General features: G+C 30.6%; 1 long non-coding RNA gene across 1 annotated transcript; it reads right to left on the minus strand.

Moving 5' to 3' along the window:
- Nucleotides 1-7,201: 7,201 nt before the first annotated feature.
- LOC127716437 (uncharacterized) lies at nt 7,202-26,461 on the minus strand. Its single transcript, XR_007988927.1, has 4 exons — nt 26,328-26,461; nt 17,362-17,427; nt 11,532-11,813; nt 7,202-10,627 (listed from the first exon to the last, which is right to left on the minus strand). It is a non-coding gene; the product is annotated as an uncharacterized LOC127716437 (long non-coding RNA).
- Between the last annotated feature and the right edge of the window lie 34 nt (nt 26,462-26,495).

The following is a 26,495-nucleotide window of genomic DNA, read 5'->3' on the forward strand; positions in this document are numbered from 1 at the left end:
GAATACAACTAAACTTTGGAAACAAAACAAAGACAAATGAATCATGACATTAGGTCAAGGACAGATGAAACCTGCCAGACTGACATGTACACCTTACATTCATTCCATACACCAAATAAAGTTGACATACTGCTTATAGTATCTAAGAAACGGATCCAACCATGTTACTTTAACCTTGATTGCTGACCCATGAAATGATGTTGAGGACATAATATTGCAATGAACCAAGACACCAAATATAGTTATCCTATTACTCATAATAAGTGAGCAATTCATGACAACAAAACATTTTTTAAGCATACTTAGCAGTTTTCGAACCATGAACATGAGGTCCAGGACAACGGAATTATGACAGACGGAAACTTCCTAATATAAGGCATCTGTATACTAGGTATGAAGCATCCTGGTCTTCTATCCTCTGAATTATAAAGGTTTATACAATAGTGTACGCCAATGCTACTCCATAGCAATCCATATGTCTCGCATTCAGCGACTTTCATCTCAGGTCAGACAAAAACCCTGGTGTTAGTTTCTACATTTAAATGTAAATTTTTCATTTACCCATTTCAATAAATTGTATTGACATCCCTAAATAGGACAATACAAATCATTGAATCATTTGCAATTCCTTACATTTGCTGTGCACTGGCATGACATATTAGAACATTGACCAGACTTCTTATCCCATTATCAATATGGCTTGAAACATATAGCATATGATGCATGAATTTACATTGGATTCTGATCTCAATTTAAGTTTAAAAATCTTACCTCAAGAAATTGAATAACAGTGCAAAAGGAATTCCATACTAAACATATCTGACCATCATAAAAAGGCTGTACTCATTTACTGACAATGTGTTGATTTGACCCTACAAAATAATGGAAACTTCAAAATTGTACTTAAATTTATTGGAAAAGAACAATTTAGTGTAAATTGTTACTCAATAAATTTGTTAAAATATAAATGTGATTTTGTGTACAGCAGATTGTATGAAAAAGTGAAGTAGTACAAGTTCTAGCTGACCTTTGACATCTGAATTTACAAGCACTTCCGGTTTTGTTGTGAAGATTTGTAACAAGTTTAATGAGTTAAATCATTTAGTTTATATGGTGTTAATTAAATGTAGTCCTGACTAAGAACAGATTTCTTAACTTTTAATGTTTAAGTTTTCACCAAATTAAAATCTAGAAGCAATATTGGCCTTTTAATGTACATCAATATTTTTTACTAATATTTTTAATTTCAGTTTCAGGAGCAGCCATGCATTTTGATGGTAGTTTGGGCCAGCAACATCATTTCTAAGTGAAATTATTATACCAATGTGCCATTGTCCCCTTAAATGAGGGGCCTGATGGGGGGTCCTCATCACGATTCACGAGTTGATTTTTTTGTCAATCACGATTCACAGAAAATAAATTTCTATGATCACGGATCACGAAAATATAAAAAAAAAAAATCTGTAGAAAAACGGATCACGATAGCAAAAATGCGCCAATCACGAAGAATGAAAATAACCCATCAGGCCCCTCTAAAATATGAGTAGCAAGTGATTCTGAACAGGATTTTATCTAAATGTTTCATTGAAAGCCATTTTTCTATTTTATGTTACCATGCATGCATGCCCATATTGCCCATATTTGGGTATCCAACAAGAATCATCAATTAATTATTTCAAAAAAGTTTGACATGTAGATTTTTTATCTGAATTTAGTTGATTTCAGCTCTTTCGTCGTTATTGTGTTTCCAGCTATGTTTTTAACATTAAGTAATAGTATGCATTTACCTATGAATGTATGTATATCAAACCTACATCAACGTTGCTGATCAGACAGACCAATCATTTAGAACACATCTCTTTAATAGACTATGTATCTAATTAAGATAAAAGAGGTTTGGAGTTCATGACTAGGAAGAACTGTTGACCGTCTGCCTCAACCCATTTGTATCATCCGGTGATCTGTCACATGTTGGTATGCTGCACACCAAAGTTTTTATCATAACTGACCTGAAAGGACAAAATTATTATGAAACCTACCATAAACAATTTGATGACTGATTGCCTTTGTTAATAGGAGCTATCACCAAGATCTAAATAATCGATATTAAACAAACAGACTGATTAGCCTTCATACCGCATGGAAATAATGAACTTATAACCTTATGTAAGCTTAATGTAATTGAAAATGCTTTAATATATTGATCTATTTCCACTAGTTAAAAAAATTGACTGTTATGGGACGTTTCTTGGAAGTTTTTGACATCAGAGTGAAATGGACGAAAAGACATTTGGAGCAATCTGTTTGATTGGTTGTGACATAAAAAATAAATTTCTGAAGGATTTTATCAAAGAGGTTTTAAATTATCCATATCTAAATAGTAATGATCACTATGAAAGTTAGTTCAAGGTTTTTGGCATTCCCAATGAAAACATATCCAAAAACCAGTATCTGATATCTTATGTGCTTGTTTATTACAATAAATATTGGATTCTGTAATCCCTTCTGTCAATAAAATAAAGTCTTTCAAGACAGCTAATCTCTCAAGACAAAGCTTATTGTATAGAATTCATAAATTTTTAAGTGATTTCAAAAAAAGATATCTCAGATATACTGAAAAATGGGTTACTGTGGATTCATTTATTTTCGTGGGTACCAATTTTTGTGGATTGCGAAAAAATTTCCTTTTCGTGGATATGTGATTTCGTGGTTTTGTCAAAGTCTGAATACAACCTGATATAAATTTGTATTTCGTTGAACATTTAATTTCATGGTTCAGCTGTACCCACGAAAACCACGAAAATTGGTATCCAACGAATAAAAATGAATCCACAGTATTTCTCATGCAGAGGTACAGTTCAAACCAGTTCATAAGGTTTCATTTTCATGTTTTTCTTACCTTTGATTCTTATCTTCTTTAAAGATCAAATTTACCCAAATGGATATTTGACCGTTTTGTCTTATTAATTAGACTTAAATATAAGCAATGATAAATCCCTTATTAAAATTTTCCATTTTATAGTAGTTCGACTGTATCTCATCTAGTAATGTCTACCTTTACCAGTCGGATGTTTAAAGTCATTGTTCAGCTAATATTTATCATTTGTCAATTTGTAATGTATATTGTTCTTTTCTAAAATAATCTTAAGCTTAAGCACTATAAACCAGGTTAAACAAGTGAGCACCACAATATTCTTAATAAACCTGCTTCATGCCCCAGTCTAGTGGTTGTTATTATCATTCCATCATCAGTTTTTTCTTGGTGATATAACCAATTTCTAGTAACTGGTCAGTTTGAAATCTATCAACTCTTTAGAAAACTAAAAGGTATTGAAATAAATTTTGCAGATTGTAACAGTTTGCTTCAAATTACAGAAGTTCCAATCAGGCAATTTTGATTTAATGCAACTGTTGATAATATTTTTTTTAAAATTGACCAAATTGAATCTGCATGAAAATATGTTTGCTACACAGGCAGTTGAGACATGGACCTTCCTTTTTTATGGTATTTAGTATGGATTTATCAATAGCCATTGGATAACAATTTTCATGAGCAATGAAAGATCCTTAGTGAGCGCGCTCACATACCCCACTTCCCCACATTGTCATTAAGAAATAAAATAAGTATAAGAAAAAAAAATTGTATCAGAAAAAAAAATTGATTCATAATGTCCTGTCAATATGCACATCTACATAGTATGTCCTTATTATCTACACAGTTTCATGAAATTCTGTTGTGTGGTTTGAGAGGAGTTGTGATGACAAAAGGTTGCATAGTATATTGGGCAAATAAGTTCAAAGGGGCGTAACTCCTGGATAAAAATTGAATCGTAATTTCCGGTCGATATGCACATCTACGTAGTATGTCCTTATTATCTGAAAAGGTTTCATGAAATTCTGTTGTGTGGTTTGAGAGGAGTTGCAATGACAAAAGGTTGCAGTAGTATATTGGGCAATTAAGTTCAAAGGGGCGTAACTCCTGAATAAAAAATTGAATCGTAATTTCCTGTTGATATGCACATCTACGTAGTATGTCCTTATTATCTGAAAAGGTTTCATGAAATTCTGTTGTGTGGTTTGAGAGGAGTTGCTATGACAAACTGTTGTAGTAGTACATTAAAGTAAATAAGTTCAAAGGGGCGTAACTCCTAGAAAAAGAATTGAATCGTAATTTCCTGTCGATATGCACAACTACATAGTATGTCCTTATTATCTAAAAAGGTTTCGTGAAATTCTGTTGTGTAGTTTGAGAGGAGTTGCGATGACAAGAAACAGGACTGACGGACTGACTGACGGAAAGACGGACAGATGGACGGACGGACAGAGGGATGGGTCAAAAACATTATACCCTTCGCAACTCGTTGCGTGGGGTATAATAAAGTATATATTTATCATTGGCTGGTATGCAAGTTTTGGCAAAAACCTCGAATTCAAGTATCCACTAAAATAAATGAATTCACAGTAAAAAAAAAGGTTAATATAAATTGCTTTTATATTTCAATTATTTTCACTCATTTAATGTGTTCTAGCTCTTACCCATATAATCTTACAACAGTAGTTTATACATATAAAAAGGGGGTCCAAGCAGTGAGTCTGCTGCACCTTTGATCAAATATAGAATTTGATTCTATAGAGATAACTATATCATTTCCATTAAATATGGTTCCAAATTCATCTGGGACCATTTATAGCTTGAAAGCAGTAACCTTTATGAGTTTATTAAGGTATCATGTTGGCTAGTTGCCATCTAATTAAGAATTACTGACGACAGTCGTAGATTTGTTTTCATTTAACCATGGGTTGGGCATTTATATTAGATTATTTTGTCCCGAGCGATACTCTTTTAACCCACCATTTATAAATTTGAAAAATATTATAACATTCGATAATAAAATTTAAAAACATATTTTCTACCTTAAAGTATTCTCTTTATCTACTTTTATTACATTCTGAGGCATACAAGAATGTATTGAATTCTAAATATATGTGTGATCTGGCACAAGTTCAAGAAACCCCTGATGTTTAAACTAAACCTTTATTCCATATATACAGTAATCAATTAACATATTGGGTTGATCATTTGACCTTCACCTGTAGAGGGTACCCAGAAGGTTATATAGAATCCAAAAGCTTATTATCTAGCTTTCTAATAAATCTAAAATTCAAATTTACTATTTACAGAATAAAAACAATATGTTCTTGATCACTATGTTCGAATTTAAATAATGCAGAATGACATGTCTGCTTAGTTTGTTAGATTTTTACAACAACCTTCAAGCAAATAATAGTTTGCAGAGGAAAGAGTTTTGTACTTCACTCAATATTTTTTTCCCTAATGAAATCATAACATAAATATTGTGTTAGAATCATTTCAGTGTATAAGCTTGAGCTAGCTGCTATTTTAACAAATGTGAACCCTAAAAAGGATATATTATTGTTTGTTTAACATCTCCAATATTTCATAAATATATATTTTAATACCATACTGCAAACTGTTTTTGTGATAACCTAAAAACATCTTAAACAAGAATTTGCATTGCACACAATGTTGTTTAAAGTATACCCCTATATGTAATCAGATAATGATTAAAAAATTCTATCCTCACAGGGTATAAATTAATTTATAAGTGTCTTTAAACTGCTAGCGAATACCCAGAACATCGAAGCCACTAACAAAGGGCAACTTGGCAGACCAAATATTGTATCATTCCTTAATATGGAATAACAAAGTTGCATGGTAAAGAAAGGATGGACAGACCAAAAGACAGATGAAAAAAGGACAAAGTCATTTCAATATCCCCCATTAGTAATAATGAATATGTAGTTTCATTGTACATGCATTTTCATCATCTGTAATTCCAATTTTATAGAGTCTCAAGTGCTTTTTCATAGTTGATTTTTATTTTACTTTCTTTAATGCATTTTTTGTATCCCTTTAATCAAGATTAAAAAGGGAATATTGAATGCTCAATATATGTGTGACCTAGCACAAGGTCAAATGCCTGAATACCAGTGTTTGTATTAAAGTTCATCTTTTAAAGTTTGGTGTTTTTTTTATTATCAAATAGGTAATTACTTGTCTTTGATAGGCTCATAACTTGTCTAGATTCAATTTAAAGTGTTTGACCTATTGTCTAAACACTTGACCTCTAAAATTGTTATTGTTTTTGTTTTTCATTTTGTTAGGTTACCGTCTCATTGGTTTATACTCCATAATCTCCTTTGAATACTGTTAATTCAGAAATTATTGCTTGCATTTATTATTGCGATTTTGACGTGACAAGACCAAAATGTGAGAATAACTGATGCAATTACAAGTAAGCTGCATACAAATATATATGCGCCAGATTTCAGTATGCGAGTTCTTACTATTGCAATACCCAAACAGTCGCATTATCAGGATTATTTTCAATAATCAAAGCCTTGCAATAATTTCTGAATTTACAGTAATTTATTCATCAATTATGCTATTTTCTCTTTTATGTAAAAACAATAAAATTTCCCAGACACCTTAACATAATGAAACAATAAATGTATTGCCCATGACCATTTACCTGTATGGTTGTAACAAATAAACTATTAATAACAGCTGACTTTTATTCTAGAAGATTCAGAAAAATCCATTAATGTTACATAAAAAATATATAAAATTTAAAAGCTATGGAGAAAACGTGTTTGCCTTTTTGCTATACTTATCCAATTTTATATAATTTAATTTGAAGCCTTTATTTGACTGAAATGTTTACAGAAATAAAGTCAACTGTAAGAACAACTTGCATGATTTTCAAACTTTTTATTTGAAATAAGGCAGTGTAAGGACTATTTCAGGAATCTATGACCTGCTCACTGGGTGGACCTTTTCAATTAAGCAAAAAATTTGCCATTGTAAATTGTATCATTTATGGACTTAAGTTTGCATATCCTTTAGAAGGCTATTTCAATAAAATGAATGTGGGAGAGATGGAACTTCCCAAATCTCCCTCCCCCTACCAAAATATTTTTTTGTGTGTGTAGTTTTGCATACGTCAAATGGACATGCATCCATCAATGACCCACGACCCATTTCCAAAAATAAAACTTTTGTTCTACCCTCCCACATCCATTTCAACGGATTATCTCCAACACAATCATGCATATGTTCCTGGAATACTCCAAAACAACAGTTATAATTAGTAGAAACAAAAACATACAAACAAATAAATAAAACAGTATTACTTTAATCACTATAATCAAACAAGGCAATCATTGGTTCTTTTAATACTCTTGTTATTGTCAACAAATATAATATGACATTGTGGTTTGTTCATTATGACATTCTGGTTTGTTCACTATGACATTGTGACATTGTCATATGTGCATATATCATCATGTTTTAGTACCTATTAGATAATACAATGTGGTCCATTCAACTGGACCTGTTGTTTTTTTTTTACCTCATCTTAAATTTTTTGAACAGGTTAAATTTTTAATTTTACACTTTAAAAAATCAGAATATAATAGATCACTTGTATAAAATGCATAAATTCATTACTTTGACATATTCTTATTGCATACCCATTCTTTTCACTGGAGAAATTCTTTACTTTACAATCTTATTGCATACCCATTCTTTTCACTGGAGAAATTCTTTACTTTTACAATCTCATTTCACACCCGATCAAGAAAAAAGGAGAAACAAAAAACATTTTTGATCATGACTTGGATAATGGTTTTAATCTAAGAGGCTAATGGAATCCCTTACAACTTTCAATTGTACTATTTTATCTATCAAAAAAATACCGTGTTAACGGTACACCACGTTTTTTAGTTCAAATGCTCTTATGACTTTCTTTCTTCAAGAATAGCCCTGAACTGCACTATCATGTAATATACATTTTGCCTCAATACAAGAACAATGTTTTGCTTAATTATTTGACTTTTGAACAAGAAAGCAACTGAAAAACTGTTTATACATAAATATACATTGCACAGGAGTCCTTTACAAATATTAATTACAACATTGCACATGTGTAAGCTCTTTGCTGAAGTATATTTTGATTTCATATCATTAGGTTCTTTACATGTAATGACAAAAATATGTTACATAAACATGACGGTATAAAGTGAATAAACAAATACATTGTTTTATAATTGTAGTGAATTTAATCTAGTTGCAAATTTACAGAAATTTACGAGGTTTATTTTTGTCAATTTATTTCTTGTACATTACATATAACACCCCTCACCTTCCATATATATCATTTTGAAGAACTTAGTGATTTGTGGGATATTAAAAAAAATAACAAACTTGGGGATAGTTTTCAATATGCATCTACTGTAAAAGAAACTGCTTTTATTTGTTTCAAGAAAGATAACTTTGACTGTGAAAATTTAACCTAACATTAACATAGCCTGGTATCATGGCCTAATCTCTGTAGTGTTTATAGAATCAGTAAAGCCAGGCATGGAAGAAATCATTTGAATTCCTGTCAGCACTGATCTGGACTGACAATATCTACTGTCAAGGAGTGAGCCAAGATCCCAGGCTAATGTTTACACAAATAATTTTCTAATAAAAGTAGCCTAAGGAAGATTTTCAAATAAGAAGGTATAATAAAAAATAAAAAACATTTTTAAAGAAAAATAATTTGTTGAAATAAACAACAAATTCAAAGCAATTTGCAATAAAAAAGTCCTTTTTTCCCCTTCTTTTAAACCTACCAAATTGTGAATGACAAAAAAAAACATTTTAAATACATAACATTTATATATAATCATATATTAATTTCAATTTACATATGATATAAATATATAACAATGTGGCCAGCAGTATGGAAATGCTGCAACATTATACACATCATCATCTATTCTTATTCATAGGAAATTAACTTAAACATTCATAGCTGCTGGTTCATAAACACTCTTTCCCGAAAAATAAATTCTAGAAACTTGAAAGTGTCAATTCTGATTTAAGCCTGTATCAATTCATATAAAGATCCTATTAATGCATCTGACATTTGCAATAAACATGTATATATCCATACTAATACATACATAATAATGAATGCTGTTCATTGGCTGTAAAATGATAATACTTCTTACTGACAAAGAAAAATATACAATTTACAGAATTTTGTTCTCTTAAAATCAAATATTTAAGCTTTAACCCAAAACTTTCCAATGCCAAAGAAGAAAAAAGGGAACTTACAAAAATGTCTGATGAAGACTTAAAAAAGTTAACAGAAAGTAAACAAATTAATTAAGCCGAAATATCTTTAAACTAAGCATTAGAAATTTGATGTGTGGTTTTTACTAACCAAATAAAAAATAGATTTAAAATGCCATATTACAACCATCTGATCCTATGTGAAAGGAATTATTTTATTTAAAAAATATGACTATATTTTATTACAATATATCATAAGATTTGAATAATTAATTTACACAATACAAATTTCATTTTTTTCATAAAAAGCTATATATATATATATATATATATATATATTTAAAGTAAAAATTGTTCAAGCTGATCTAAAAAGTAAAATAATTATAGTTACCATAATAATACTCCTAATACATATCAATGTACTGTAAAATGTAGATTTTATGAAGAGAATATTTTCCCTAATCGGTGATAAAGACAATATTGTGAAAATATCCACTGGTGTTTATTTTATCTTTATGGAAAATAAGAATCAGTGACAGGTAAAAGCATGAAAAAAATCTTGCACACAGTTTTGATCCCTACAAATAAATTGTGAATTTAAAACTCACTTAGATAAATGATTTTACCGTATTGAAAGCTAGAGGAAAGCTGAGCAGAAAATTAATCATTATTTCAATATTGTGTTCTTTAAATGACATAAAAAGAGTGAAATGAAAAAATACTAAATAAACCACAACAAGCACAAATTGTTGTTAGGTGTTACCATGTGCTTTGTACACAAATACATCATATCTTCCAAAATGGCATCATTTACAGCAATGGTAAATCAGGTTTCTTCATATCAAAGTTTAAAAACTTACTGAAATTTTATGGTTTATCTTCAACAAAGGATAGCTTTGATAATAATTTTCATTTCAATAAAACTGCCTGTATTTAATATGAAATTAAGTTTTTCATTATTTTTAAATATTTATATTTTACTGGCAAATATTACTAGCATTAGTAATTAAAAAAAATATTAATATCTTACAAGCAATTTTACTAGCGTAAATAGTCAAAAAGATGATTTATCATAAAAAATAAAGTAATCACATTATAAAAAAATATAAACATCACATGAATCACAAATATTATAGGAATACAATAAAGATCTTGAATATGTCTATATTAGCACCCACACTTAAAGGCACAGAAGCAAATATCTACTTTGGCATGATTTTTCTTAAGCAATAAACATGTATATAATTAATTTTAATCATTTTTTAGAAGAAAAAAAATTAAAATATTTTCTTGGTTTTCTATTTTGCAATGGCACTATAATAATGTTTAAAAAGTTTTGAAGGCAATGAATAGCACGTCGAAGCCACTGACAATATACAACTTTAACAGCTATGCCACTGACGATTTACTATTTTAACAGCTACAACAACAGAATTTCTTCTTTGTGGAAAATATATATATTACTTCTATCATTTGTTGAATCTGAAAAAATAAAAAAAAGTTTTTCAACTTTTATTTCATGTAAACATGTCATCCATGAAAAAAAAATTGTAAAATAATGTTTAATATTTACTTCATTATCAATAATAAGAATACTGTATTTCATTAAGTAAAAGGCCTTATTGGAATTACCCAATATAAACTGAAAATAGGCGATCAAGTGATCACAGATACCCTTGCCCGCAGAAAAACAACTCTTTTATCCGTATATGCCAAAAGCAAAACTCAAATTGATAGTAACCTGTATTTTATGTTTCAAAGCATCGTGTTCAAATCTATTAAGAATTTGTCAGCTTTTTCAGTATCACCTTGAAAAAAAATCAAACTTTCAAGGCAACTAAGGGACTAAATCGAACATTAAACGTCAACACGTCTAAAATTAAACCTAGGGGATTACTCCAGAACGGTAAATGTCAAAACTATCAATATTTAACATGACATGTGTTATATGATCCATGACATTGTGTTCAAATTTCAAAGATTTGGTCAATTGGTACTTTAATGATTGTTCAGAATCCAAAGAAATACGAATGTTCATGTCTTGTAAAAGGCTAAGCTTCAGAACAGTAAATGTCAAAACTAACAAAACTGCTTATCTGAGCATCTTATTGGAAACTAACTGAGCTATTAAGGCACATCTTACATGTCTAACCCATGATATATCTTTTCATATAATTTATCTAAGTGGTTGAGAGCACTGAAGGGATTTAGGTAGCTATCACTCTGCATTGTGAACTTAACATTGCATTGAATAAAGCAAAGAAATATTCATTGGTAACTTTGTGAATGGAGTTATTTCTCTTTGTCCATAAAACTGTAAAAAGAACAGATAGATTCTTACTCCATGCACTACCTTCTGCGACTGTATTAAATATTATATAATTACCACATATTTATCACATTCATTCATGTTTTGATCCCATTATCTTCTATATAATGCAACACGGTCGTCTAATTGGTTTAAAAGGATTGTCTCTAATTGGAAATAGGAAAGGATCTTGTACAGCATGCTTCTCACAGTATTGGACGAGTTCTGGTATTGTTGATGACAACTTTGACCTTTGTACACCAAGATGTGTATTCAGTAGTGTAACTTGATTCCGTAAATCTTTTGTGCGTTTGTCTTCCCACTGCGCTGGTTGGCGATAGACATTCATTGTGTTTATTTCTATTAGATACAAATACAAAATATTAGTATAGGATATGTTAGATATATATATAACAAATTATAAGATGTGACACAAATACATGTACATTTTGTATGACACAAGAGAGAGAAAATCTAATATTCATGGGTAAAAAGAGCTTTTAAATTCAAGACCAAGTGCTAATGTATGTGCAGACTTTAAATCAGCTTTCCCTGTTCTGGTAATTCAAGATATAATTTGGTTGAAATGCACTAGAAAATAACAATTAAGGGGAGATAACTCTGTAATTTGCTATCATTGCTACCAAAATTTCTCGAATTACCAGACACGCAGAAATGAAAGACCTCCCATTTCTAACTCAGGATGAGGGTACCTTCAATATTGGGTGGTTAGGTCGGTGGGTTTTTTTCGCCATGTTTTGAATTTTTTCTAAATTGCCTGATTCTTATAAAGACTGGCACTTAAGGATCTATTGAATTTTTTACAAAAATATTCATAAACTATCTACTTTTTACAATTTACAAATGTATATGGACTTGTGATCCTTGCTACAACTTGTACCAGAATTTTTTTTTTATCTCTATTAATATTGCCTTAAAAAAAAGCATTCTTCTGCACATTTTTAGTTAACCCAATCAAGGAATTGTATATCTAAAAGGAATGGAAACGCGGTCAACTTCAAAGAAAATTATATTATGCATTCGGGCGATGCGTTAATTACACCCCATAGCTCTAACTGGCTAATTACTTGTCTTGCATCAGTTATCAAACTTGGTCATTTAATCTTACACCAGTTGTGGGACTCTGGTCATTTAATCTTAAAATTGAGAATGGAAATGTGGAATGTGTCAAAGAGACAACAACCCGACCATAGAGCAGACAACAGCCGAAGGCCACCAATGGGTCTTCAATGCAGCGAGAAACTCCCGCACCCGGAGGCGTCCTTCAGCTGGCCCCTAAACAAATATGTATACTAGTTCAATGATAATGGACGTCATACTAAACTCCAAATTATACACAAGAAACTAAAATTAAAAATGATACAAGACTAACAAAGGCCAGAGGCTCCTGACTTGGGACAGGCGCAAAAATGCGGCGGGGTTAAACATGTTTTTTGAGATCTCAACCCTCCCCCTATACCTCTAGCCAATGTAGAGAAAAACAAATGTACAACAGTACGCACAGTAAAACTCAGTTTAAGAGAAGTCCGAGTCCAATGTCAGAATAGGAAACAAAAGAAAATAAACAAAGTGACAATAATACATAAATAACAACAGACTACTAGCAGTTACTGACATGCCAGCTCCAGACCTCAATTAAACTGATTGAAAGATTATGTCTTCATCATATGAATATCAGGCACAATCCCTCCTGTTAGGGGTTTAGTATTATACCGTCATAAAATATATGAGAAGAACATAACCCGTGTCATGCCAACAACTGGTTTTAGAATAAATATGTTTAATTCCGATGCAAAGACCCTAAAAGTGAATCAATATTAAAGCCAAAATATGCAATCTTTAATGACCTGACAACAGTAACGTAACTATATCCCTTCTTAATAAGTCTGTTTAAAGGTTTTGTTAGCTTTTGAGGTGAATACTGACATTTTTGTGCTTTGTAAAGAATATTACCATAAAAGATTGGATGTGAAATACCCGAACATATAAGATGTCTGCATGTTGAGTTATATTTACGAATGATGTCCTTATACTGATGATAAAATTTAGTAAATGTTTTGACTAGTTTATGATATCGAAAAACCCTGGTGTAATAATTTTTCAGTAATATATAAATTTCGCTCGCTAAAATCTAATACGTTGTTACATACACGAGCGAATCGTACAAGTTGAGATATATAAACACCATAAGATGGTGTCAAGGGAACGTCACCATCTAAAAATGGATAATTAACGATAGGAAATGAAAAATCATCTCTTTTATCATAACCTTTGTATTAAGCTTCCCGTTAATGATATAGATATCAAGATCGAGGAAAGGACAGTGGTCATTGTTAGTATTAGCTTTATTTAAAGTAAGTTCAACAGGATAAATTTCTTTAGTATACATACTGAAGTTGTCATTATTGAGAGCCAATATATCATCCAAATATCTAAAAGTATTGTTAAATTTTTGTATCAGATGTTGTTTCGATGGGTCTTTGCTGATTTAAGTCATAAATTGTAAGTCATAACAATACAAAAACAGGTCCGCAATAAGTGGTGCACAGTTAGTCCCCATTGGAATTCCGATAACTTGACAATATACGGAATCTCCAAAGCGAACAAAAATGTTATCAAGTAAAAATTCAAGGGCAGATATAGTATCAAAGCATGTCCAATTGACATAGCTCTTTTGTTTGTTGCTACTAAAAAATGACCTAAAAGAGTTTGAACATATGTATTCGCATTCCGACTTTTTAAATGCCCATTTAATTAGGTGTGTGAATTTTTTCTTAATAAGAATATGAGGCAAAGTGGTATATAGGGTAGAAAAATCAAAACTTTGAACAGATTCAAAATCACCAATATACACCAGTTGTGGGACTATGTTGTAAATTATTCGTGTCTATTTATCAATCATAATTTTTATCTTTTAAGGCAAAACGCAAAAAATGGTAAAAACCGTATTAATAGGGCAATAACTCCAATGAGGAGTCGTCAGATGATTTCCTCCATTTAATTAATTGTAGATGTTGTCTAGCTGATCATTTTTGCTTATTTAAGTTTCTATCTATCTATCGTAATTTTTAAGATATAAAGCAAAAACACAAAAAATTGGTAAAAATCACCATCAAAGGGCAATAATAATAATAATAATATAATAAGGAGTCAAATGTTTTTTGAAAAATCATAGAAAATTCATTGTTATTACCAATTTCATAAAACCAACACGATGTTATAGAACACAGGTTAAGCTTTTGAATTGTTATTTCATTTACATGTCTAGTTCAAGTTGTTATTTAACCTCCGCCAGAATATAGTGTGTGGGTGTATTTTTTTACCCACTCCTTAATATTTCAGCATGTTTCGAAAGAAAATCATTTACAATAAATTAATAAAATCTAACATTTGTAACTAATTTACACCAAATTGTTGCAAAATATTCCTTCTTTAAAATGATTTTTTATTTTGACACTTTGTTCTTTTCTACTTTTCAACATTTTGAAAATTCATACTAAACTGCAAGATTGAAAGACATGCTTTGACAGAATAATGAAATGCAAAACTGAAATTTTGGAAATCATAGAAAATACAGAAATTAAACCAGAAACATAAAAAAGAGTCCAAGTTCTAGAATATGGTTTCAGCTTCATAATGATATCAACTATTTTTTTTGCCTTTTATGGTTGTCGAGCCTTTAGAAATAAATGGGGAATGTGTCCATGGGACACAGATGATGCCCCCGCTTGCATATCATATAAAGTTATAAAGGGACATAACTGAAGAACAGTAAAAGTAACATTACCCAAATTTGTACTTGATCTGAGTTTTGTGGTAATAAGTATTGTGTATAAGTTTCATAACATTTAGGCAAATGTTAGTTGAGGCAAATTTAAGTCAGAGAACGGAAATGAAAAATTCAGCAATTTTTCCATTTATAAAGGGGCATAACTCTAGAACAGTAAAAGTGACACCATCAAAATTCAAACTTGATCTGTGTTTTGTGGTAATAAGCATTGTGTATAAGTTTCATAACATTTGGTTGAGGCTAACTTAAGTAAGAGAACAGAAACGAAACAAATTTTTTTTTCCCTCATGATTTAAGAAATTGTCAATTTTCCAAAGAAAAAAATTGCAGGTCACAATTTAATTTGCTAATTCTTGGTATATAGTCTGAAAACAGATTTACTAAGTATTGCCCAACAGCACAGTGTATTGCACAACAGCAAGAAATCTTCAATTGAATATAAATTCAAATCATACAACCAATATCAAGTTCTTTGACTACTTTTATTCTGTGTCAGAAACCTATAATGTGTCAAATATTTAATTACAATCCAAATTCAGACCTGTATCAAGCTTGAATATTGTGTCCATTTTTGCCCAAACTGTTCAGGGTTGGACCTCTGCAGTCGTATCCAGCTGCGCTCGGCGAAGCAGTTTATTCCATTTGTAAAGGGGCATATCTCTAGAACGGTTAAAGTGACGCCACCAAAATTCAAATTTAATCTGTGTTTTGTGGTAATAAGCATTGTTTATAAGTTTCATAACATTTGGTTGAAGCAAACTAAAGTTAGAGAATGGAAACCAACTTTAGGACGTACGTACAGACGGATGTACGGCTGGACAAGGGTAAAACTTAATGCCCCCTCCACTAAGGGGGGGTCATAAAAAATTTAAAACACTATTCTTTATTTAGTAGTCCAGATGAAACTCTTGCAAATTTGACGAAAGAGGTCTATTTTAATATGACTTTTTATTAAAAGTTTATTGCAAACATAGGTCAAAAAGGCATTAAAATAACACCTAAGGGGTTCCCTTTTACACGGAAGAGTTGTTTCTACATGTCTTGGTTTTTATCCTCTTTTATATCTTCTCAAGGAAGATGACTCTGTGAATTTAGATGGCCGATAAATATAACAGGAAATGGACCTCTGTTATGATTCTTTGTAATATTTATCATACTTCCGAACGAAACAGACATGACTTATTGCTCTGCGGCAGTCCTGATTGATCTCGAGACGCATTTCCATTCCTTTTAATTATACAATTCCTTGACCCAATATACTTTTGTAATCAAATAATAATAAAATAATGCCTATGAAGTCCTTTTTAGTGGTTTCTGAGAATGTGTGACAAAAATATCTGTTGGACAAACAGATTGACAGATGGACAAATGGAAAAGGTGAGATCACAATATAACCCCTACTCTTAGAGAAGTGTTTTCTGTGTTAAAGAAGTTGTTATTCTTTCCCTGTAAATATACAATAAAAGCACAATTTTTTATCCTTATTTCTTTAATGCTAGTGTTAGTGGTTTATGGAAATAAAAAAAGTAATTAAAAAAGGTAAAAAATAAAATACTGAAAATATGAAATTTTTTTGTCCTGGGTGATTTTTGTTTATTTCACAATCACTTAAAACATAAAGGTTGCTGTCTAAATAATGTATACCCCATCTTCTCCCTTTGCAAAATTATTGAAGATATATATATTTATAATTAAATTTAAGTTATTGCATTTTTTGTAGATCCATGATATTTTTTACTATAAAAAAAAATTCATGTGTAATATTTAGTGACTTGCTAAAGATTGTTTGGTCTTTTTTTTAACAAGCTTTTCTTTTATCAGACTGATTCAAAAATAAACTATCTTTTAAACCATATACTTTTTCAGCATGTAGTGGAAACATAGGTATTATTTTTTTTGCCTAATTAGTCACCAAAAACAAAACATATAAACAACTTTTTAAAATGATCAATGTTTAAAAAAAAAAACAAGTGCATGGTGACCTTTGTCAAATATGCATTGGAATTTAATCAATTACAAAATATAATGCGGTTGTATCCTGTCACAATCATGTTTAATTTTAATAAATTAAAAATTAAGATCTTCACATGTACAAACCTTCTATGCAAGGACAAAATACAATTCCTTTCTAATCTTTGAGTTCAATTCACTGCTTGATTTATCCTGTAAAATAAAATAATATGCCTTTATGATGGCAACATCTGTTTCTGACAAGGTTATATTACATATCAACGGCTCATGTTGATGTCCAGTGTCCATTGTATATCATATTATATTGTTATTAATAAGTAAGGATTAAAAGGTTTCTATAAATGTAGGCTTATGTACTATAATGTCAGTAATCTAGCTCTGTACTTGTTTAAACAAATCAATATTTATTTCTATCTGTTTTTATAAGAGCATCAATTATGTACACTTGTCACAATTTCAGTGTGTAACTGAATAATGTTTAGTTCAATAATATTCAAACAACATCAACAATTTAAAAGACTATAAGGCCTCCTGAAAAAAGCTATGGAATCCCTACAAATGAAAGGGATCAATTGTTTGATGAATTCATCTGTGTATCTGGTTTTAACATGATCAAATACACTAAGAGCCGAAAGATGGATAACCCAAAGATGTATAACTAACCAAAAATCTTCAATACATAATTCATCGCTATAAAATTTCTTTCAAAAACATATTTTAACAACTGACAAACTAAAATTTCCTGTTGAGTTTGGTATATTTTATTATAACATTGGTTGCAATAAAATACCGTAATTACTGACAGTAGAATTTTATGCGACTGTCATATAAGTGAGAGCTATAAAACCAGGTTTACTCCACCATTTTCTACATAAGGAAATGTCTGTACCAAGTCAGGAATATGACAGTTGTTTTCCATTGGTTTGATGTGTTTGAACTTTTGATTTTGCCATTTGATAAGGGACTTTCCATTCTTAATTTTCCTTGGAGTTTGGTATTTTTGTTATTTTACTTTTGAATAAAAAATCTTTATATTCGCATGTATATATATATATATATAAGATTCTGTAATTTTACTCTTTTTACATCATACAACAAAAGGTGCTGTCAATGACATTCCATCATAAAATGAGAACATTTAGACAAAAATGCTGTTCTATGCACTTTCTATATTGTATACATTATAAAATTAAAAGTCAATGTAATAACAAGACTAACAAATCCATCAATTCAAATATAGAAAAATATTCAATTCTTGAATAAACAACAGAGAAAATTCACTTATGTGCTAATCCCATTCATGAATTAATGCGTCATTTGGTCGCTTAAAATATTTTTCTATATCATAATTTAGGGATTTGTTTTATTTCATAGTTATTCAATAAAAATGCAAAATTTGTAGGAGTTCTGTAGTATAATGTGTCTCGCCTGTGATTGCTGCTGTCCGTGTAAAAATGTTATTTTGACTCATCTTGACTGCCAAAAAACTAAAGTTCATTTACAAAAAAACATTTATCAGTAAAAACTGATACTTCGCTCTTGATCATCAAGAAGCTTCTGTCCAAGTTTAACAAAGTTATAATGTTTTTAAAATGTTAACTGCAAAAATCTAAGAACTTCTATACTTGTATACAAAGATGAAACAAGAAATAAAAAACATTTCAAAAATAATTTGCCTCAGATGTTTTCTCTTAATCATAAAAAAGTTTCTGTCCAAGTTTCATAGTATTGCAAGCCGGTTTGATAAAGGTATTGATGTCTAAAAACTTTAAAGCCAATACTATATCTTAAGTTGTAACGCCAAAAAATAGCGAAGTCCATTTATCAGTCAAAATACGCATAAAATAAACAAAATCATGAAGAATCTTCTGCTCCAGTTTTCATAAAATTCCATGAAGGTTAACCACGAAATTGATGTCTTAATAAACTTTAACATGTATGCTCCAGTTTTCATTAAATTCCATGAAGATTAACAACAATTATGATGTCTTATTAACTTTAATATTGGAATGTACCTTAATTTTAACAGAAGAAAAAAATCAAGTCCAATTATTAGTAAAATAGACACTATTAGATGAAAAAAAATATTTTAAAAATTTTGCCAGATACTATCTTGAGACCATGCAGAAGCCTGTTGTTTCTTTGACACCACATGGAGTGTAGGATCACATGTCTTTCACTTCAATTACTTTTGCTACAGGCAAGACAAAACCAGGCTTTCTTTCCTTTTTTTTGCCATAAAAAAAAAAAATTGCTAATTTTGACACTAAACATAAAAAACTGTGTCATCGTTCCAATCTTTGTTCTTTTCTCAAATTAAGCAGCTAGAAATTAAAAGAAGCAAACATTTCTTTACAAATATATACCTACCCTGGTTATGTAGAATGTACTGTTTTAAACAAGATAGTATTTCCTGAAATGTGATCTATAAATGCATTATGCACTTGTAATTGGTTATATTCCTGACCTCCCTATTAAGTCTACTTAACAATGCATGTATTTAACTGGAACAGCAATTATATTTGTTTAAATCCTTTTAATTCTAAGTGCATCACTAATTATTTTTGTGGGAACACTTTAATGATTTGTTTTCCTCGACCATTAAATAATTACTTGAAAATAAAATTACAAAGTTAAAATGATGTATACAGTGTTTTACATTTATAAGTGTATATAGAGTCCTATTTTGGAAAAACCACAAGAGAATTCAAAAACACTTGTAGGCACTTAAAAATATTATGCAGATGAAATTGTATCAAACCTCATTATTTCAAGACTGAACAAAATATAGATTTGGAGAAAAAAAATATGTGTTCATAGAACACCATGAGTCACTCAAACTGTTACATTTCCATGAAGGTGCAGATCCAGAATTTAAGGTTATATAAGTAGGGGGAAGATCCTAACAATAAAGTCAAGTAGACCGAGGCTAAAAAAAATTTGTTTTACACCAAAAAATTATTTTAGGGGGCATGCACCAGCAATCAGTATCAACCCATGTCATGTTAACCCCTGTCATGTTTAGTTAACTGCAAAATCTTGGTCAAAACTCTGACTTTGCATAAATTTTTAAAAGTTCACAACATGAACATGTAAACTCTGTAACCGCAACTTCGTAGTAATTTAACTACATGTACTTTAAAACAAAAACTTTAACCAAATACATGACATTGGGGACAGACACACAAACTAAGTAAAGACAGATGTATACACAGACTGGAAAATTTAGTTAATGTCCAATAATATTCTAGGCGAGGCATAAAAAGCCCTTCTCTCTTAAGAGCTTGCTCTTAACTTTACAAATTTTCCAAGAAAAAAAAAAGTATAGAATGGATACAATGTATCACTTTAGTTCAATTTAAAGACATGCCCCAAAGATTCAATATACAAAACAAATCAAAAATTAATATATATATATATATATATGTATATCTATCTGTAAGTAGAAAATAAAACTTACACCTTATATTACATGTACAAAGTCTGTACTCCAATCCCAACACTTGTACAGGAAGTGATCTACAGGAAACTATTTACCTAAGTTCTCTGTTATTTATCTAACAATGTCAATAATATATTATCCCTTTATTAGGAAGACTTCCTTCAAGTACATTTAATGCATGTATTTATTATTATGTTTAGTACTTTAGATGTCCTGATAATTTTACTTCAAAACAGATTTAACATCCCTAGGGTAATTCTTAGTTTGGAGATGTAAACATGATAAACTCAACATTTTGTAAAATATATAAATAAACAAATAAGCATGGCTTAGTCATGTTAGTAGGCATTATAACTATCTTAACAGCAGTTTAACAAATACTAGTCTATATACAGTAATCACTATATACATGAACATGTATATGTTCAATCCTCCAGATCATGATCCTGATATCTGGATATCTTAAAGTAGGATGAGAAAAGTTTGTTTTAATTTTTGAGATGAAAGGTTTTTGTAAGATGAAGATGGGGTAAAATCATTTTTTATTTGGCATTAATTCAAAGTGAAATTTAAAGTCCTCTTTTGATTCATGTGGAAATAAGAGGCACTGAGCAGGTATCAATCAGTATTTTCCACATATCTATATCTAAATGGTAATGACTGACATACATGTAGCTAGCATACTGTCCATAATTACAGTCAGCTAAAGGAGCATGCAGAAACTATCTCCGCCATTCTTAAATAACCAAAATCTAACTTTATGTTGATTATTCAAAATTTTATTCATAATATACTTTGGCTAGTATTTTCATTTTATATTTCATCTTTATGAATATGTTCCGGTCAGATTAAAGATTAATTTCATTTTGCAATAAAATTATAAGATTTTAGAAAAAACATAGAAAACAACTCTTAAACGAAATTTAATTTTATATTTGCATTTAACACAAATGATCATACCATACCAGACAGACAAGTACTCCTTACGATCTTACCATACAAAAAATATAGTTAACCTATTGTTTATAGCATCTCAGAAACTGACCGCTTTGTGAAAACTGAAAATTTATCAATGAACCATGAATATTAGGTCAAGTTTAAAAGAACAAGGGAATGTGCAGCTTCATATATGATAATGCATAAGACTTTTTACAAGTATCACTCCAAACTTTGGTGGATATTTGACAACTTTGTCAATCATCGTGATCATACCACATCTCCTCATAGCATGTACACCTTAATAATTTTCAAACACAATTACTCCTTCTCCATTAGAATGTTGTTGTTTTTGAAGAAAAAAGAGAAAAAGGGATTTCAGCAAAAAAATCAATATAAATCATATACACGACATCACTTCACAAGTACATGTACAATCGGTGGTTGGTGAATAGAGTTAAACAGGGTTGTCTAATTGATTAAGTGGGCAGCCAAATCAGAATCAAAGCCCCGAAATAATTGTCATATTTTCATTTCCATTATGTTGTTCTAATAGCTTACTAATGAACCTTCCCTTTTTTTTTAAATTAATGATTCTTTTACTTTCTTTAACTGTATGATTCTAGTACTTTAATATTTTATCATGTTTTATAATGTATAGAAAATTTGTAAAACATCAGCAAGATCTTTTCATGTGCAAGAATAACTGACCCTTGATCTTTATTTAATTCCAGATAAATGTTGACACATACACACAATTATTGATACCTTGTGATGAAGAAATTTAGACAATGAATTTAACTACTGAATTACTTTATAACAAAATTGACAACACTGAATGACAATGAATGTACATGTAAGAAGATAAAGGATCAGTTACGCTGAAATGTCTTCAAACTTGTGATCAGTCCTTTTTGTTACTGTAACAAGCTTTCTGGATTGGCTTGAGTCGCTCCTTTAGACATGTAAAATTGTAACAATTAGTGGTGTTGTAGATTTCCAAGGAGAGGAAAGCACTTAGTTCAACCATTTTAAGAAAACTTGTATGTGTCTGTCCCACAGTCAGGAGCCTGTAATTCAGTGGTTGTCATTTGTTGCTGTACATCATCAGGGGCGGATTTAGAGGGTTTTCCAGGGGGCCCGGGCCCCCCCCTTTTTTGTGGGAAAAATTTGGTTGATTATATAGGGAATCACTGAAGCATGACTGGAGCGGGCCCCCTCTTAGGCAGTCAGTGGGCCCCCTCTTATGAAAAATTCTGGATCCGCCACTGATCATATTTGTTTTTTGTTCATTATTTTGTACATAAATCAGGTCGTTAGTATCTCATATGAATAGTTTTTCATTTAGGCCTTTTATATGAACTATTCGGTACAGGTTTTGTTCACTGTTGAAGGCCATACGGTGACCTATACTATAGCTGTTCATTTCTATGTCATTTGGTTGCCGGTGGAGAGTTGTCTCATTGGCAATCATACGGTACCATATCTTCTTATTTTTATATTTGCAGAAGGTTATGATCACTCTGTTGTAGATTTTTTTTATCATTGGTTGGTACTATGAATGATGAGGCAATACACATTTTCTTCTGTACATGATTTTCATAATTCTTACACACGAGCCATTTAGGAAAACAACTGAAAATACCAAACTTACTTCAAATTTTGTTTTTTAAAAGGTTGCCATTAACACAATTAATTAGGAGATAAAAGCATGACAACATGAAACTTCATATAAGATAAATGCATAGACTTCTTACAAGAATACACTCCAAACTTTGGCTTACCAGACCAGCCCTCCCCTTTTTTTTCAAAATCCTAGATCAGCACCTGTCTAGTTGCCTACATCTATGTCATTTTTCTCTGGTGAATAGTTGACTCATTTACAATCATCATGATCATACCACATCTCCTTCGTGTCCTTAATATGATGTACATTATATAAAATGGTCTTAATCATTTTCAAACACAATTATTCCTTTTATCCCATGACTCCATTAGAATGTTGTTGTTTTTGAAGAAAAATATGGTTTCAGCCAAAAAAATAATATAAATCATCTACACGACATCACTTCACAAATAGAATTTGTGGTTAGTTTAAGATTTGCCTGAATAGAGGTAAACAGGCTTGACTAAATGATAAAGAGGGCAGCCAAAGCACTGAAATATTTGTCATGTTTTCTTTTTCATTATGTTGTATGTAAATAGGTTTCTGACACAGAATAACTGTAGTCAAAGAACTTAGAATTGGTTATATGATTTTAATTTATATTCAATTTTTTGCTTTTGTGCAATACACTATGCTGTTGCAATTGCCCCCCCCCCCCTCCCCCTTTTTTTCCAAAAAAACAAAAAAAACAACAACAAAAAAATTTGAAGGATTTTCTTTTTGATTTCTGATATCTTGAGGAGAAAAAATTGTCACCCCTCCACCACCACCACCAATTTTTTTTTACCCAGCCCCCCCCCCCCCCCCTTTTTCCAAAAAAAAGTTATTTAACTCAGTCATGGTCATAATTTCAATTCAAATTTCCAATGGAGTTTGCAACCATAATTACCCATTTAAATATATCATAAAAGTCTTAAAATAGAAAATGACATACATATCATAGCTAAAATTAATTTCCCTTAATCAGCATTTTAATAAAATTATTAAAATAGTAACTTCTAAAAATGAATTGACAGCTAATCACATCAAGACAATACAAAAATTCTTTATACATAATTTAAAAGCAGTGTAAGGCAGGTCATTCAAAGTTGTGTTTGAATTACCTCCCTTACACTGTAATTTGTACTTAAGTAATTGTTCATTAACCAGGACACCCTTGTTTTTCCTCTTTTTTTTGCCCCTCATTTCTAAACGGTTTGATCCATAATCCCCCAAAGCCAATCCTAACCATCCCTTTGTGGTATGGAAACTTCTTGTTTAATTTCAGAGAGATCCATACACTGTTCCACAAGTTATTGTCACGAAACTAGAAAAATGCTTATTTGGGCCCCTTTTTGGCCCCTAATTCCTTAACTGTTGGGACCATAACCCCCAAAATCAATCCCAACCTTCCTTTTGTGGTTATAAACCTTACGTTTAGATTTCATAGATTTCTATTTACTACACTAAAGTTATTGTCCGAATACCAAATGTCTTCGGACGACGACGATGTGATACCAATATACGACCGTGGTCGTATAGAAAGGTCCCAAAATAAGATTTCCTACCATAACGTCACGATTATTTTCACCTTTTCTGCGCTTTTTCCATGTTGTACAATGTACAGAATATTCAAACTAGTTATACTAAAAAAAAACAAATTTGGTGACCCTATTAAAATCATACCAATAAAACAGAAATTTCAGTGACAATAACAATCATATTTAAAGAAAATTGGTAGGACAGGATTTCTAGTAAAAATTGCTGTACTTTTTTTTACATTCTATACATGTACATGTAGACTAGTATTTTCCAGATAGGTAATTTGCTTTATCTCAGAAAAAATAAATGTTAAATATATAAATGTTTGATGTTAATGTGCAGTTTCTCATGCTCTAGTTGTATTCAACATTTCGGAAAATTCTGTGAAATCATCCATTTACTTACCTGTAAAGTGTAATACAAGTCCAACAATTTTTTGTAGCTTTTCACAAAATGAGTGTTTTTGAGCTATTTTCCTTTCTTCTTGTATAAGAATGCATGCATGTCAGGTATGAAATTCATGTAAACAATTGCATATCGCAATGCCTTGGAACCGTATGAAGTAAAAATTAGATATAAAAAATTCTGGCCACGATTTTCCCCTTTTACACTTTATTATACCAAGGATTTGTATACTAGTATAATACTGGGATCAGTATATCTAACGGGAAATGAATCTGATAGGCTTTTCAGTATAAAATTGATAAAATCTCGGACTCCACAAGACTTCGCGAGATTTATGGATTTTTGTGGCGTCTGACTGAAAAACAGTATCGGAACTGCTCAATAAATTAACCACATAATTCTAATCGTAAATAAATACAAGTTTTATCATAAAGTAAATACATTTTGTCATATAAAATTACCAAAATAAGTGTGATTTATTTGATGTTAATTGTTTTATAATGTTTTTGAATTTGGGAAGGCAATCGGCATGATCGGCGCCATTTTTTATTACCCTGTTTGCATTCTGTACCATTCTGTGATAAAATGAATGCGATTATAACAAATTTGAAGTGACAGAATACAAGTTTGATACACTGGCATCACTGTAAAACTAGTTTGAATGACATTTTATTGATATTATCAGAAATTATTAGGATAATAGCGAGTACGTTTTTAACACTTTCCGTATCGTATCGTTGTTACCTATGACCCGACGATAAAATCGGCTACAATTAGGTAGTTTCAAGTCCCGTCAATAAATATGTTCCTGTATAATACAAATCCTTGATTATACATAAATTTGCAAATTTTTTCAAAATATTTTATTTGTTATTAAAATGTCTTTATGAATCAAACAAGTTTTTGAAAAGATTGTACACTTCAAGAGCAGCAATAGAACACTAAATAATTAAATCGTGTACTAAAGGACCAGTAAATAAATGCATGACAGTCCACACGGAAGTGTTTCACATTTTTACTTTTTACCTGACTTTTGGATCTAATATTGCTATGCATTTTATATACAAATGTACATTCAGCATGAAAAAAAACGGAACTATCTTTCATAGACTGTATAAATACCTTTCCCTTGTACTGTGACAACCTCAAATGATTCACAGACTCTTTATTTCATCGATGCAAAACGAATTTATCCACGATTCCCCGCCCGAAGTGGAGTTATTTCCCTTTCGTTAAATTCTAACTTAGTGATACAAGTTCGGGTTTTATTTCCGTTGTCGTTCACTTAAT

This window comes from Mytilus californianus, unplaced genomic scaffold (assembly GCF_021869535.1).
Source record: "Mytilus californianus isolate M0D057914Y unplaced genomic scaffold, xbMytCali1.0.p SCAF_9, whole genome shotgun sequence".
Taxonomy (NCBI): Eukaryota; Metazoa; Mollusca; class Bivalvia; order Mytilida; family Mytilidae; genus Mytilus; species Mytilus californianus.